This window comes from Pituophis catenifer, unplaced genomic scaffold (genome assembly GCF_029215685.1).
Source record: "Pituophis catenifer annectens isolate HBS135680 unplaced genomic scaffold, rPitCat1.0.hap2 SCAF_10, whole genome shotgun sequence".
In the NCBI taxonomy this organism is placed as follows: Eukaryota; Metazoa; Chordata; class Lepidosauria; order Squamata; family Colubridae; genus Pituophis; species Pituophis catenifer.
In genome coordinates this window covers 6,325,109-6,338,222 of record NW_027256890.1, presented here as the reverse complement: position 1 = coordinate 6,338,222, position 13,114 = coordinate 6,325,109, and the positions used below count along the sequence as shown (strand labels likewise).

The window sequence follows — 13,114 nt, the reverse complement described above, 5'->3', positions numbered from 1 at the left end:
CTTCTAAATCTCTCTCCATGGGGGCCCAGATTGTTGGGGGCAAGATGCTGACACTGTAAACTGCTTATAGAGAGGGTTGTAAAAGCACTGTGAAGCAGTATATAATTCTAAGGGCTATTACAAAGGGAGGGAGGGAGGGAGGGAGGGAGGGAGGGAGGGAGGGAGGAAGGAAGGAAGGAAGGAAGGAAGGAAGGAAGGAAGGAAGGAAGGAAGGAAGGAAGGAGCCGTGGTGGCACAGTCATTAAAATGCAGTATTGCAGGCTAATTCTGCCCACTGCCAGCAGTTCGATCCTGACCGGTTCAAGGTTGACTCAGCCTTCCCTCCTTCTAAGGTCAGTAAAATGAGGACCCAGATTGTTGGGGGCAAGAGGCTGACTCTGTTAATCGCTTAGAGAAGGCTGTAAAACACTGTGAAGTGGTACATAAGTCTAAGTACTATTGGGAGGGAGGGAGGGAGGGAGGGAGGGAGGAAGGAAGGAACATCCTGACAGGCTCAAGGTTGACTCAGCCTTCCCTCCTTCTAAGGTCAGTAAAATGAGGACCCAGATTGTTGAGGGCAAGAGGCTGACTCTGCAAAGCGCTTAGAGAAGGCTATAAAACACTGTGAAGTGGTATATAAGTCTAAATGCTAAGTCCCATTACAACTCAAACCTTGCTTACTCCAATCTCCTTCTCAGGCAAATCCTGAGATTCTAATAATGCAATTTTTTAAACAGCCAATACCATAGATTTGGCCCAGCATCACAGAATTGGAAATGGTTGTTTATCTAATTTCCCTCTGGCTGGACAAGAAACCACACGCTTTAATTTAGCAGAGTTGTGGCCTCCAACCTTGCGTTTCCAGGTATATACAGGTAGTATATCAAAATTCAGATGCTTGGCAATTGACTCATAGTTACGACAGTTGCCGTGTCCAGGGGTCACGTGACAAGCAAAGTCAGCGGGGAAGCCAGATTCACTTAACAACCGTGTTACTTACTTACCAATGGCAGCGATTCCCTTAACAACGGTGGCAAGAAAGTTCTTAAAAACTCACTTAACAAAATGTCTCACTCAGCAACAGAAATGCTGGGCTCAATTGTGGTCGTACGTCAAGGACGATCTGTATATCTTTAGTCCCCTTCTCTTTGTAAACATTAACCAATCATTACATCTTTGACTTAATCGTTAGAGCTAATTAATCCCATCGGCATCTCCAGATGGATCTTGACAGACTTGAACACTGGGCCCTGTCTCACAAAATGAAATTCAATGTAGAGAAAAGTCTTACATTTAGGCAAGAAAAACCACAAGCACACGTATAAACCTGGTGAAACCAGGTTTAATAGCAGTAACTGTGAGAGGGATTTTCGCATCTTAATGGATAACCAGCTAAATATGAGCCAACAGTCTGCGGCGGCAGCCAAAAAAGCCAACGCAATCCTAAATTGCATTAACAGAGGGATTCAATCAAAATCAAGGGAGGTATTAATACCACTCTATAAAGCCTCAGTAAGGCCACACCTAGAATCCTGCATCCAGTTTTGGTCACCACACTATAAAAAAGATGTTGAGACTCTAGAAAGAGTGCAGAGAAGAGCAACCAGGATGATGAGGGGACTGGAGGATAAAACATACGATGAACGGTTGCAGGAACTGGGCCTGGCTAGTCTAGTGAAGAGAAGGACCAGGGGAGACAGGAGAGCAGTCTTCCAATATTTGAGGGGCTGCCACAGAGAGGAGGAAGGGGGTCAAGCTATTTTCCAAAGCCCCCGAAGGCCAGACAAGGAATAATGGATGGAAACTGAACAAGGAGAGATTCAACCTGGAAATAAGGAGGAATTTTCTGACAGTGAGAACAATCAACCAGTGGAACAGAAGTTGCCTTGGGAAGTTGAGGGATCTGGCCCACAGGCCTTGAGTTTGACACCCCTGTCTTAGCACGAGACATGAATACGATAAGAAGTGACTTCCAAGGTCCCTTCCAACACTCTTAATCTGTTATTAAAGATTTTGTTTCCTGGGGAATGTCAGCATTTCTTCTCCGGTTTGACCCAACCTGCATTTTCCACAGCAAAATATCAGTGGTGACGTCAATCTAAATCTCAATGGCTTTGCCGGAGAACCTTCTCAGGTGTTGAACCCAGAGCCGTCTCTTGCTAGTGCTGAGAAAGAAAGGAATCTCAAAGGAGGCTAACCTGGTTCCTTTCCTCTCTTTTTTTTTTACTTACAAACTCCAAATCGCTCTCAATTCTTTGCTCTGGAAACCCCAGCCGATCCCCTTAAAAAAAACCCCATCAACAATCAATAATTCATCCCTTCTTTCCTTAATTTATACTCGTGTTTGTTCTCACGGGAAGGGAAACGTCCGAAAGAACTCCTAGAGCCTTGGTGGCACAGCAGACTAAAGTGCTGTTAAGTAGCACCAGCTGCCTGCAATTACTGCGAGTTCAAATCTCACCAGGCTCAAGGTTGACTCAGCCTTCCATCCTTTCGAGGTAGGTAAAATGAGGACCCGGATTGTGGGGGCAATAAGCTGACTTTGTATAAAATAGAACACTGCTTAGGGGGGGCCGAAAGCCCTACTAAGCAGGTATATACAAAAAGTATGAAGGCTATTGCTTAACGCATTGTAAACCGCCCTGAGTCTCCGGAGAAGGGCGGCATATAAATCGAATGAATGAATGAATAAATAAATAAATAAATAAATAAATAAATAAATAAATAAATAAATAAATAAATAAATAAATAAATAAATAAACGCGCCTGCTTTTAATATGATTGGAAAGAATGAGAGAATTTCTCGGACCAAAAAAAAGTATTTTTTGCTCTCTCCAAAGATTTTTTTTCTCCACCATCATTCCCACCTCATTCGCTCTTTACACTTCTAGTGGGATCTGCTTCGGCTACCCTGCTGATTTCAGCACGAAATGTGTTTATCAGTAGGAATCCAAGGGTATCCAGCCAGATGCTTCAATGAAAAGAACAAAAGTAAAAAAAAAAAAAATCGCTTTTGCTTGAATGACAGCTCATTATTTTTTCTTTCCCCTCCCCTGCCCCCCCCTCCATTCTCTCTTTTTATCCTCAAAACAGCAACGAGAAACATGTTTGGCAACGGAGTTTGGAGATCATGCCAAGGGGCTTTTTGAGGTGAGAGGAGGGATGGGTGGGGGAAATCTTGTTCATTTTTCTTCCTCACGTCGTTATTTGCTGGATGTCCCCAAGGTTTTAACAAAAAAAATAATAACCCTACCAAATGGACCATTCAAATCTGTCCTATCAGCCGAACGGCCTGGGTCCCGTTGCTTGCCAAATATTTTTCAGCCAACGAGAAAGTGTCCTTTACTATCCCTTGTTCTCTCGCCCCCACCCAAGCAGAGAATGCAAGGACCCTCTGGCTTGTAGACCCTTCAAAGATTGATTTTGAGAAGCAGCCGTCCATGTTGAGCCATTAAAGGTAAAGGTAAAGGTTCCCCTCGCACATATGTGCTGGTCGTTCCTGATTGTAGGGGGCGGTGCTCATCTCTATTTCAAAGCCGAAGAGCCAGCGCTGTCCGAAGGCGTCTCCGTGGTCCTGTGGCTGGCATGACTCAACGCCAAAGGCGCACGGAACGTCTTTACCTTCCCACCAAAGGTGATCCCTATTTTTCTACTTGCATTTGTTTTTTTTACGTGCTTTCAAACTGCTAGGTTGGCAGAAGCAGGGACAAGTCACGGGAACTCCCCCCCGTTACGTGGTGCTAGGGATTTGAACCACTGAACTGCCAACCTTTCGATCGACAAGCTCAGCGTCTTAAGCCACTGAGCCACCGGCGTTTCGTAGGTTTGCAAAAGCCTCCTGAGATGTGTTGGCGGAGGAGGTGCGTATTGAGACGAAGGGAACTGGAATTCGCTGATGGATCCTAGAGAAGAATGGATGGAGCCTTTCACTGGCGCTTGCCAACTCTGGAAGCCAAAGCCGAGCCAGGCACTTAAAGTCAGCAGAACAGATTGCTGAGGCTGACATCTTGAGAAGGAAGTTGGCACTTTGCAATTAAAAAAAAAGGGGGGGGGGGCTTGGAAAAGCAAGCAGTTTAGCCAGGAGAGGTTTAGAAGTGTCCAATGGAAGATCCACTGAAGAAAATGTAACTCTAACGGAGTCGGAAGGGACTTTGGAGGTTTAGATTCAGATTAATAGAGTTCGAAGGGACCTTGTAGATCATGTACTCCAACCCCCCACCCAAGCAGGAGACCCTACACCATTTCTGACAGATGGCCATCCAGTCTCTTCTTGAAAGCCTCCAAGGATGAAGCTCCCACAACTCCTGAAGGCAACTTCTGTGCCATCGGTTGACTGTTCTCACTGTCAGAAAATGTCTCCTAATTTCCAGGTTGAATCTCTCCTTGTTCAGTCTCCATCCATTATTCCTTGTCTGGCCTTCGGGTGCTTTGGAAAATATGTTGACCCCCTTCCTCCTCTCTATGGCAGCCCCTCAAATATTGGAAGACTGATATCATGTCTCCCCTGGTCCTTCTCATCACTAGACGAGCCAGGCCCAGTGTCAGACTGCGGTGCTATCTCAAAATTAAATGAATTTCCAAACTGCCAATCTTTAAGGAAATCTTTCTTTAATTGAGCTCAGCCACCGGATCATGACTCCACGCGGACAAGACTGACCTTTTGCTTCCCAATCCCTCCCTTTCCGATCCCCAAATCTCTGCTTCTCATTGGCTGTCTTCCAAGTCATTCTTCAGACTTCTTTTCCTCGTCATTTCCCAGGAATGTGCCCCCTCCCCTCATTTCCACGACAACCGGGCTTCAAAGGGATTTAGCAGGCAAAAGTTTCAGTGTTTATCTCTCAGTCTCCTCTGCTCTCTCTATGCCAGCGCTGACACCCAGTTCCTGCAACCGTTCTTCGTATGTTTTAGTCTCCAGGCCTTTGATCATCTTAGAAAGATTCAGAAGTCAGAAGGGACTTTGGAGGTCATCTAGTCCAACTTCCCTACAGAACCAGAAGAATCTATATATGGGGAGCCCTGGATTTACAACAGTTCATTTGGTGATGGTTTGAAGTGACCGAATCACTGGAAAAAGCTACGTGTGACGGTTTTTCAGAGTTCAGATGCTTTGCATCATCCCCAAATGATCACGTGATCAAAATTCAGAGGCTTAGCAACTGATTCACGCTTACGACGGTTGCAACGTCCCTGGGGTCACGCGATCGCCTTTTGTGACCCATTTGACAAGTAACGTCAATGGAGAAGTCCAATTCAGCCGGGTTGTTTTCTTGCAGACCTTTAATTATCCAAACTAGGTAACATCATCAGGGCCAGAAAGTGGGGAGGGTGAGATTTGCTCCCTCTTTATATACTAAAGCAAGCCCCACTCTCTTCTGGAACTGATGATGCTACCTAGTTGGGTAATGAAATGTCTGCAAGAAAATAACCGAGCTCAGAGATCATCAAGGACTCCACAGTCCTCCTCCTCCTCCTCCTCCTCCTCCTCCTCCTCCTCCTCCTCCTCCTCCTCCTCCTCCTCTCCTCCTCCTCCTCCTCCTCCTCCTCCTCCTCTCCACAAACCTCACTCCCTCCTAGCACTGATGATGTTGCCTAGTTTGGCCAATGAAATGTTTGTAGGAAAACAACCAAGCTCAAGAGAGCCCCAAGGACCTCTCCAAATGCAATTTGTTGTCTCCCATTCCTGGCCAAGAAACCTGGCCCAATTTATTTCTCTTGTATTAAATCTTGGCTGCAAAAAACCTCGGGCTTATATTGCAGGCTGTATTTTAAGTTAGACCTGAGCGTCTTAGTTGGAAGAAATATTCAATGATAGCAAACAGCATTATTTATTAAAGCAGCTGGAGGGATTTCTATGGTATCCCAAGGCAAAGAAAAGAAAAGAAAAGAAATGAAAAGAAAAGAAAAGAAAAGAAAAGAAAAGAAAACAGCAGCTCCGTAATGGCTATATTATTCAAGGTATTCTTCTCCTCTGCTTTCTTTTTTCTTTAAAAAAAAATGTTTCTGTATAATTTTGGTGGAGTGGGAACCGGTGCCACAACACAACACTGTGAAGGCAGCCAGATTTACACAACAGTTGAAAATTCCATCTATTTGAAAAGATGCCAATTTTACCAAGCATTTAGAAAGATGTTATAGATTTATAGATCCGACAGCAGAAGCCTGAATGCAGGACAGGGACGGGAGAGAAAACAGTACAGGTTAGTTCTCGACTTACGACAGTTCATATAGTGACCTTTCAAAGTTTACGAAGGCACTGAAAACATCGACTTATCAGTTTTTTTTCACACGTCCATTGCGCCATCCTGAAGATCATGGGATCAACATTCAGGCGCTTTGGCCACTGACTCATACTTACGACCGTTGCTGTGTTCATGGGATCACCTTCTGACAAGCCAAGTCAATGGGGAAGCCGGATTTCACTTAACAACCATGCTACCAACATAACGACTGCAGCAGGGGTGGGCTCTAATTTTTTTTACTACCGGTTCTGTGGGTGTGGCTTATTTTGTGGGCGTGGCCAACTTTTTTTTTTTTTACTTTTAAAAGCATTTTTTCTACAACCTTAAGAGGTTGCAGAAAACAATGCTTTGAAAAGCCTCTGCCAATCAGGCAACTCAGCTGGGATCGCCGGAGGCTTTTAAAGGCATCTTTTCCCCTACAATCTCTTTGGCTGAAGAGGGTTGTAGAAAATGCTTTGAGAAGCCTCTGACAAAAAAAAAGCCTCTGATGATCCCGCGGCTCAGCTGGGATCTGTCAGAGGCTTCGCAAAGCATTTTTTCTACAACCTCTTCAGCCAAAGAGATTGTAGGGGAAAAGATGCCTTTAAAAGCCTCTGACGATCCCAGCTGAGCCGCAGGATCATCAGAGGCTTTTTTTTTTTTTTTTTACTTTTAAAAGCATTTTTTCGGCCAAAGAGATTGTAGAAAAAATGCTTTTTAAAAAAAAAAGCCTCTGATGAGGTGGGTGGGATAAGCGTCCGGCAACCGGGCTGGGGACCAGTTCGGGGGCGTGGCCAGCCAATGTTATTACCGGTTCTTGGAACTACTACAATTTTTTACTACCGAACCGGTAGTGAACCGGGAGCAACCCACCACTGGACTGCAGGAAGTCAGATCTTAAAATGGGGGCGAAACTCCCTTAACAAACGTCTCGCCGAGCCACAGAAAACCTGGGACTCCACTGTGGTCGTAAATCAAGGATTATCTGTGTTACAAACATAAACCTTTTCATAGGTCCATCTACTTCATTATTTCACCGAAGATAGGCCATAATCCATGACCGCAATGCCGCTTGACTTTCATCCTGGATAAACAGAATGCATTTTTAAGAAATATTCACTAGCGTTTCCGATTTGCAGATGTGCACAAGTCACACACATTTGCAACACTAAACGTTGCATTCCATTCTTCCTTCCAAGTTTCCACAGATGCTTGTTTTCTCCAATTACAATTTGTACAGCTGTAACGCACCGCTGTGGCTTTTTTCCCAACAGTTTACACCCCTCCCTAACTTCAGAAGGCAACTTCTGTTCCATCAATTGATTGTTCTGTTAGAAAATTTCTCTTTATTTCCAGGTTGAATCTCTCCTTGTTCAGTTTCCAGCCATTATTCCTTGTCTGGCCTTCAGGTGCTTTGGAAAATAGCTTGACCCCCTCCTCTCTTGGCAGCCCCTCAAATATTGGAAGATGCTATCATATCTCCCCTGGTCCTTCCTTCACTAGACCAGCCATGCCCAGTTCCTGCAACCGTTCATCGTATGTTTTAGCCTCCAGTCCCCTCATCATCCCGGTTGCTCTTCTCTGCACTCTTTCTAGAGTCTCCACATCTTTTGTATAATGTGGTTGACCAAAACTGGATGCAGGATTCTAGGTTTGGTCTTACTGAGGCTTTTATGGATAATGGAATCTAGTTTTATAGGCTTTTTATTATTTATTTTATTTATTAGTCATATTTCTATGCCGCCCACTCTCCAAGGACTCTGGGCAGCTTACACCAAATGGCAGTATACTAAATAGCACATTGCCCCCCAACAATCTGGGTCCTCATTTTACCCACCTCGGAAGGATGGAAGGCTGAGTCAACCTTGAGCCGGTGAGATTTGATCCGCTGATCTGCTGAACTAGCAGTCAGCTGAAGTAGCTGCAGTACTGCACTCTAACCACTGCGCCCACCTCGGCTCAGTATTAGTATAATTTATACATTAGTATAAGCAGCTTGTTATTCTGCTTATATGATGGTTAGAGAAGCTAAGAAACTAACGCAAACAATATTTGGAAGACACTTCCATGTAAACTTTAAGGTAACTTGAATAACTATCTGCGGCTTTTGAAATGAATGAACTTTGAAAGGGGATGACTGCAGGACTTGCAGAATTCCTATCATAAAGGTCCCCCAGTATGCTGGCTGGGGGATTATGGATGCTGAGGTCCCTCCTTTTTTTTTTCAGTTCATCCATTTCAAGGGCCTCGGGTTGCCAATTCGCCTTACAAAAATCACATTCCAAGATCAGATTCTCTTCGGGAGAAAGAACACACTCCTTATACGGCAATTTCCCACCATCAAATCACTAGATGCTTTTTATAATTTTCCGGGACGTCTCGCTCAATTACTAACCCTTCTTGCTAGCTTCACCATAACAAAGCCTTTAAAACCAAGGAAAAAAATTCATCCGAAAGATTTATTGGTAGGAGCGAGAGCCGCTTAATCCTGCAGGATCGGAGCCGAGAAGGAAATTGATCTCACTTGCTTTTGCCATGCAGCCAATCCCATTCCACAAGAGTTTTATCTATCGATGACCTTTTCTGATTCTGCAGAGCTCGGATTTCCTAGGCGGAGGGGGAAAAGTTATCGGGTGGAAAGATTCTGTAAACTGCTCCAGTTTTGGTGGGGCGGTTTAATAGCACGCAGGCAAACATGCCCTCTGCAGGGAGCAAAATGCTTTAAAGAAATGAGCAGATATTTGAAGGAAGGCACTCCATAGATCCCTCCCTCCTTTCCTTCCCTCCTCCTTCCTTCCCTATCTCCTTCCTTCTCTATCTTCTTCCTTCCCCATCTCCTTCCTTCCTCCCCCTTCCTCCCCTCCCCTCCCTCCTTCCTTCCCTATCTCCTTTCTTCCCCATCTCCTTCCTTCCTTCTTCCCCTCCCTCCCTTCTCTCCCTCTTTCCTTCCCTATCTCCTTCCTTCCTCCTCTATCTCCTTCCTTCCCCATTTCCTTCCCCTTTTCCTTCCTTCCTTCCTTCCCCATCTCCTTCCTTCCCCATCTCCCTCCCTCCCTCCCTCCTTCCTTCCTTCCTTCTCATTCCCCTCCCTCCCTTTCCTTCCCTCCTTCCTTCCTTCCTTCCTTCTCTACCTCCTTCCTTCCCCATTTCCTTCCTTTCCCATTTCCTTCCTTCCTTCCTTCCCCATTTCCTTCTTTCCTTACCCATTCTTCCTTCCTTCCTTCCTTCCTTCCTTCCTTCCTTCCTTCCTTCCTTCCTTCCTTCCCTCCCTCCCTCCCTCCCTCCCTCCCTCCTGATTAAGTCTGAGAGTTGGAAACCCATTTATAGCTCCTCTTCTTCTTGAATTGCCACTTTAATTCACAGAGCTTTGATACCATGCAACAGAAGTGGCTTTAACAGCCCCTAGGGGGCTGCAGAAGCTAGGTTTACATTTTCATAAAATAAAACAGAGGCGAGCCAAACTGTACCTGAAAACTAAGCTGGCTCTGCTTCGTAGGCAAGACAAGGAGAGCAGAAAAGCTCCCTGAACGCTCTCCAGCAGCCTCTTCCAAGCTCCAAGAGAACAAAGATAATCCCAATTTCAAATGTGCTAATTAGAAGGTAGCATTTCCAAAAGAGCTTTTCATCCAACAGCTATTTTGCCTTTCTTTCTTTCTTTCTTTCTTTCTTTCTTTCTTTCTTTCTTTCTTTCTTTCTTTCTTTCTTTCTTTCTTTTTTCTTTCTTTCTCTTTCTTTCTCTCTCCTCTTTCTTTCTCTTTCTTCTTCTTCTTTCTCTTCTTTCTTTCCTTCTCTTTCTTCCTTTCTCTCTCTTCTTTTTCTTTCTCTCTTTCTTTCCTTCCTTCCTGCTCTTTTCTTTCTTTCTCTCCCTCTCTTTCTTTCTCTCTTTTTTCTTTCCTTCCTTCCTGCTTGCCCTTCCTTCCTTCCTTCCTTCCTTCCTTCCTTCCTTCCTTCCCTCCCTCCCCTCCCTCCCTCCCTCCCTCCCTCCCTCTTAAGAACTGTGGGGGGGAGGTCAGCCTCCATACAACACCAATTATACTGGCTTGTACTTTGGCTATGCCTTCAGGTGGCCTGCTTGGTGCTTACTTTAATAGAAGTTGTGAACTCAGTTATGGTGGTTGGTTGATGTAACAGGTTAACCTAGCCAATAGATAGATCAATATAAAAGAAGATAGATAGATAGATAGATAGATAGATAGATAGATAGATAGATAGATAGACCCAGTTTTGAAGACCTTCCAGAGATGTGGTATTAAAATTGCCTTTCTTCTGAAAAAGAAGAAGGGAGAAGGAGAAGAAGGAGAAGAAGAAGGAGGAGGCGGAGGAGGAGGAGGAGGAGGAGGAGGAGGAGGAGGAGGAGGAGGAGGCAAGCCACTGTCAAAAATGCTGCAAAAGGAAGCGATGGAAACTTTCTCATTAATAAGGCTTTAAGGCTAACTTGGAAGCATCAAACAAGGAACCAGATTGGTGCAGTGATGAAAGGCACTGGACTAGAAACCAGGAGATTGTGGGTTCTAAAGGTAAACATAAAGGTTCCCTTCGCACATATGGGCTAGTCGTTCCAACTCTAGGGGGCGCTGCTCATCTCTTTTTCAAAGCCAAAGAGTCAGCGCTGTCCGAAAACATCTCTGTGGTCCTGTGGCTGGCATGACTCAACGCCAAAGGCGCACGGAATGCTGTTCCCTTCCCACCAAAGGTGGTCCCTATTTTTCCACTTGCATTTTTTTTACGTGCTTTCGAACTGCTAGGTTGGCAGAAGCTGGGACAAGTCATGGGAGCTCACCCCGTTACGCGGCGCTAGGGATTCGAACCACTGAACTGCCGACTTTTCGATCGACAAGCTTAGCGTCTTAGCCACTGAGCCACCACATCCCACATGGGTTCTAGCCCTGCCGTAACTATAAAGTCTGTTGGGTGACTTTGGCCCGATCCTTCTCTCTCAAGCCCTAGGAACGGTGGCAAAGACCTTCCAAAAACCTTGCCAAGAAAACGGCATGGTTGAAAGGATCAAGAGTGTTATGAAGCAAGCTGGAGGTGAGGATTGGGCACGGGTCCATTTAAATGGGCTTGGATCAAAAATTACAACCCCCGGCAGACCCCCATTACAAGGCCTTCAAAACTACAATGGAGGGATGGACTCTGGAAAAAAGATCTGACTTTTCTGTTCACCGGTTGGCTCATCCCTAGCAGCAAAACTCACCTCCCAAATAAAGGAGAATATTTGTAGCTCAGGGTTGAAACGAGGGGACCTTGAGGCTCTGTGAGCTTGGGGGTTTTCTTTGCAGATGTTTCCTGACCCAAGCTAGGTAAGATCATCAGTGCTGGAAGAGAGTGGGGTTTGTAGAGAGAGAGGAGGAGGAGGAGTAGCAGGAGGAGGGGAGGAGGAGGAGAGGAAGGGAGGAAAAGGAGGAGGATTGTGGGGTCCTTGGTGCTCTCTGAGCTTGGCTTTTTTCTTACAGACATTTCATTACCCAAACTAGGTAATATCAGTGATGTTACCAAGTAGGTAACATCTGATTACCTACTGATGATGTTACCAAGTAAGGTCATGAAAACATCTGCAAACTCAGAGGTGAAAACTCAGAGATGAAACTCAGAGAGCATCACGGATCCCACAGTCATTGTCCTCTCCTCCTCCTCCTCCTCCTCCTCCTCCTCCTCCTCCTCCTCCCTCCTCCTCCTCCTCCTCCTCCTCCCTTCTAGCACTGATGAAAGTTAACCTAGTTGGGGTCATGAACATCTGCAAGGAAACCACCAAATTCCGAGAGCACCAAGAACCCTTCAACCTCCCAAACCTTCAAGAATAAAGCAGGCATCGAGGCAGCACCAAAATGAAGGAAGGAAAGAAGGCAGCATTTTCAGTGGCTGCCAATGACCGTTCACGTTTGAACATTATCACCAGCTCTTTGCAATCAACCCAGCCATGAGCAAGCATCTCCAGTGAGAAGAACAGCAGTTATGAACGAGTCTCAAATATATATATATGAAGTAACATACACAGATCGCTTTTCAGCGTACCCTACACCCCGTGCCACCATGAATAAAATTTGGCTCAGGAGAAGAAGACAGATAGTAAGAGGGTGATTCAGAATAATAACAGGCAAAGCGAAGCCATCTGGATTTGCATCAAACTAGCAGTTTTTCTGTGTCTACATCAGGAGGAGGAGGAGGAGGGGAGGAGGAGGAGGAGGAGGAGGAGGAGGAGGGAGGAGGAGGAGGAGGAGGCAGGCAAAGTATATGCACGGCACTAGAACAGATTCACTTAATGATAGCAATGTGGATTCTTCTCCCAGATAAAAGTACCAGCTGCAGAAGTAGTTACCTCTTGGGAACACTAAGAGTGGTCCTTTCCTTAGGGGAATGCTACCAACCCATATTAAATTAAGTGGAACGGTGGAATAATCCGTGTTCTATATGGGTTCTCCCAAGGATCAAAAGTAAAAAAAAAAATAAAACTCAATTTATTTAGCTTGGTGCTATCTGCTCCAAGATTGGAGAACACGCGGTCCTCCAGATGTTGCTGGAATAACAACCTCTAGTAGACACGAGTGGTCAACACTGAAGAATGCTAGGAGTCTCTGGAGGCCCACATATATCCGATGCCTCAACGACGTATTCCAGTTCACTAACTAGCAGAAGACATTTTCCAGCCTAGCTATCTCAAGACATTGGGTGCTCCATCAGCATCCTCACTGATACGGTTCCTTTCCTCTGGAACATGGTCTTATTTGGGCATTGAAATGTTCCCTTCAAGAGATGGTTATGACCATTTCCATTAGTTCCAATCGCTTGGGCAACCTTCATCATAGCCCTTAGTTATAGCTTCAAACTCTCATGTTCTCGAGCCCAAGCAGAATCTGTTGACTTTATTTATTTTATTTATTTTATTTATTTATATTTTATATGCCCGCCCTTCTCCG

The 13,114-nt window shown here is 45.2% G+C and overlaps 1 protein-coding gene across 1 annotated transcript in view; it reads right to left on the bottom strand.

The window, feature by feature from the left end:
* Window positions 1-13,114, bottom strand: part of MMP17 (matrix metallopeptidase 17) — a 118,821-nt gene that overhangs the window by 105,449 nt on the left and 258 nt on the right. The window lies entirely within an intron of this gene.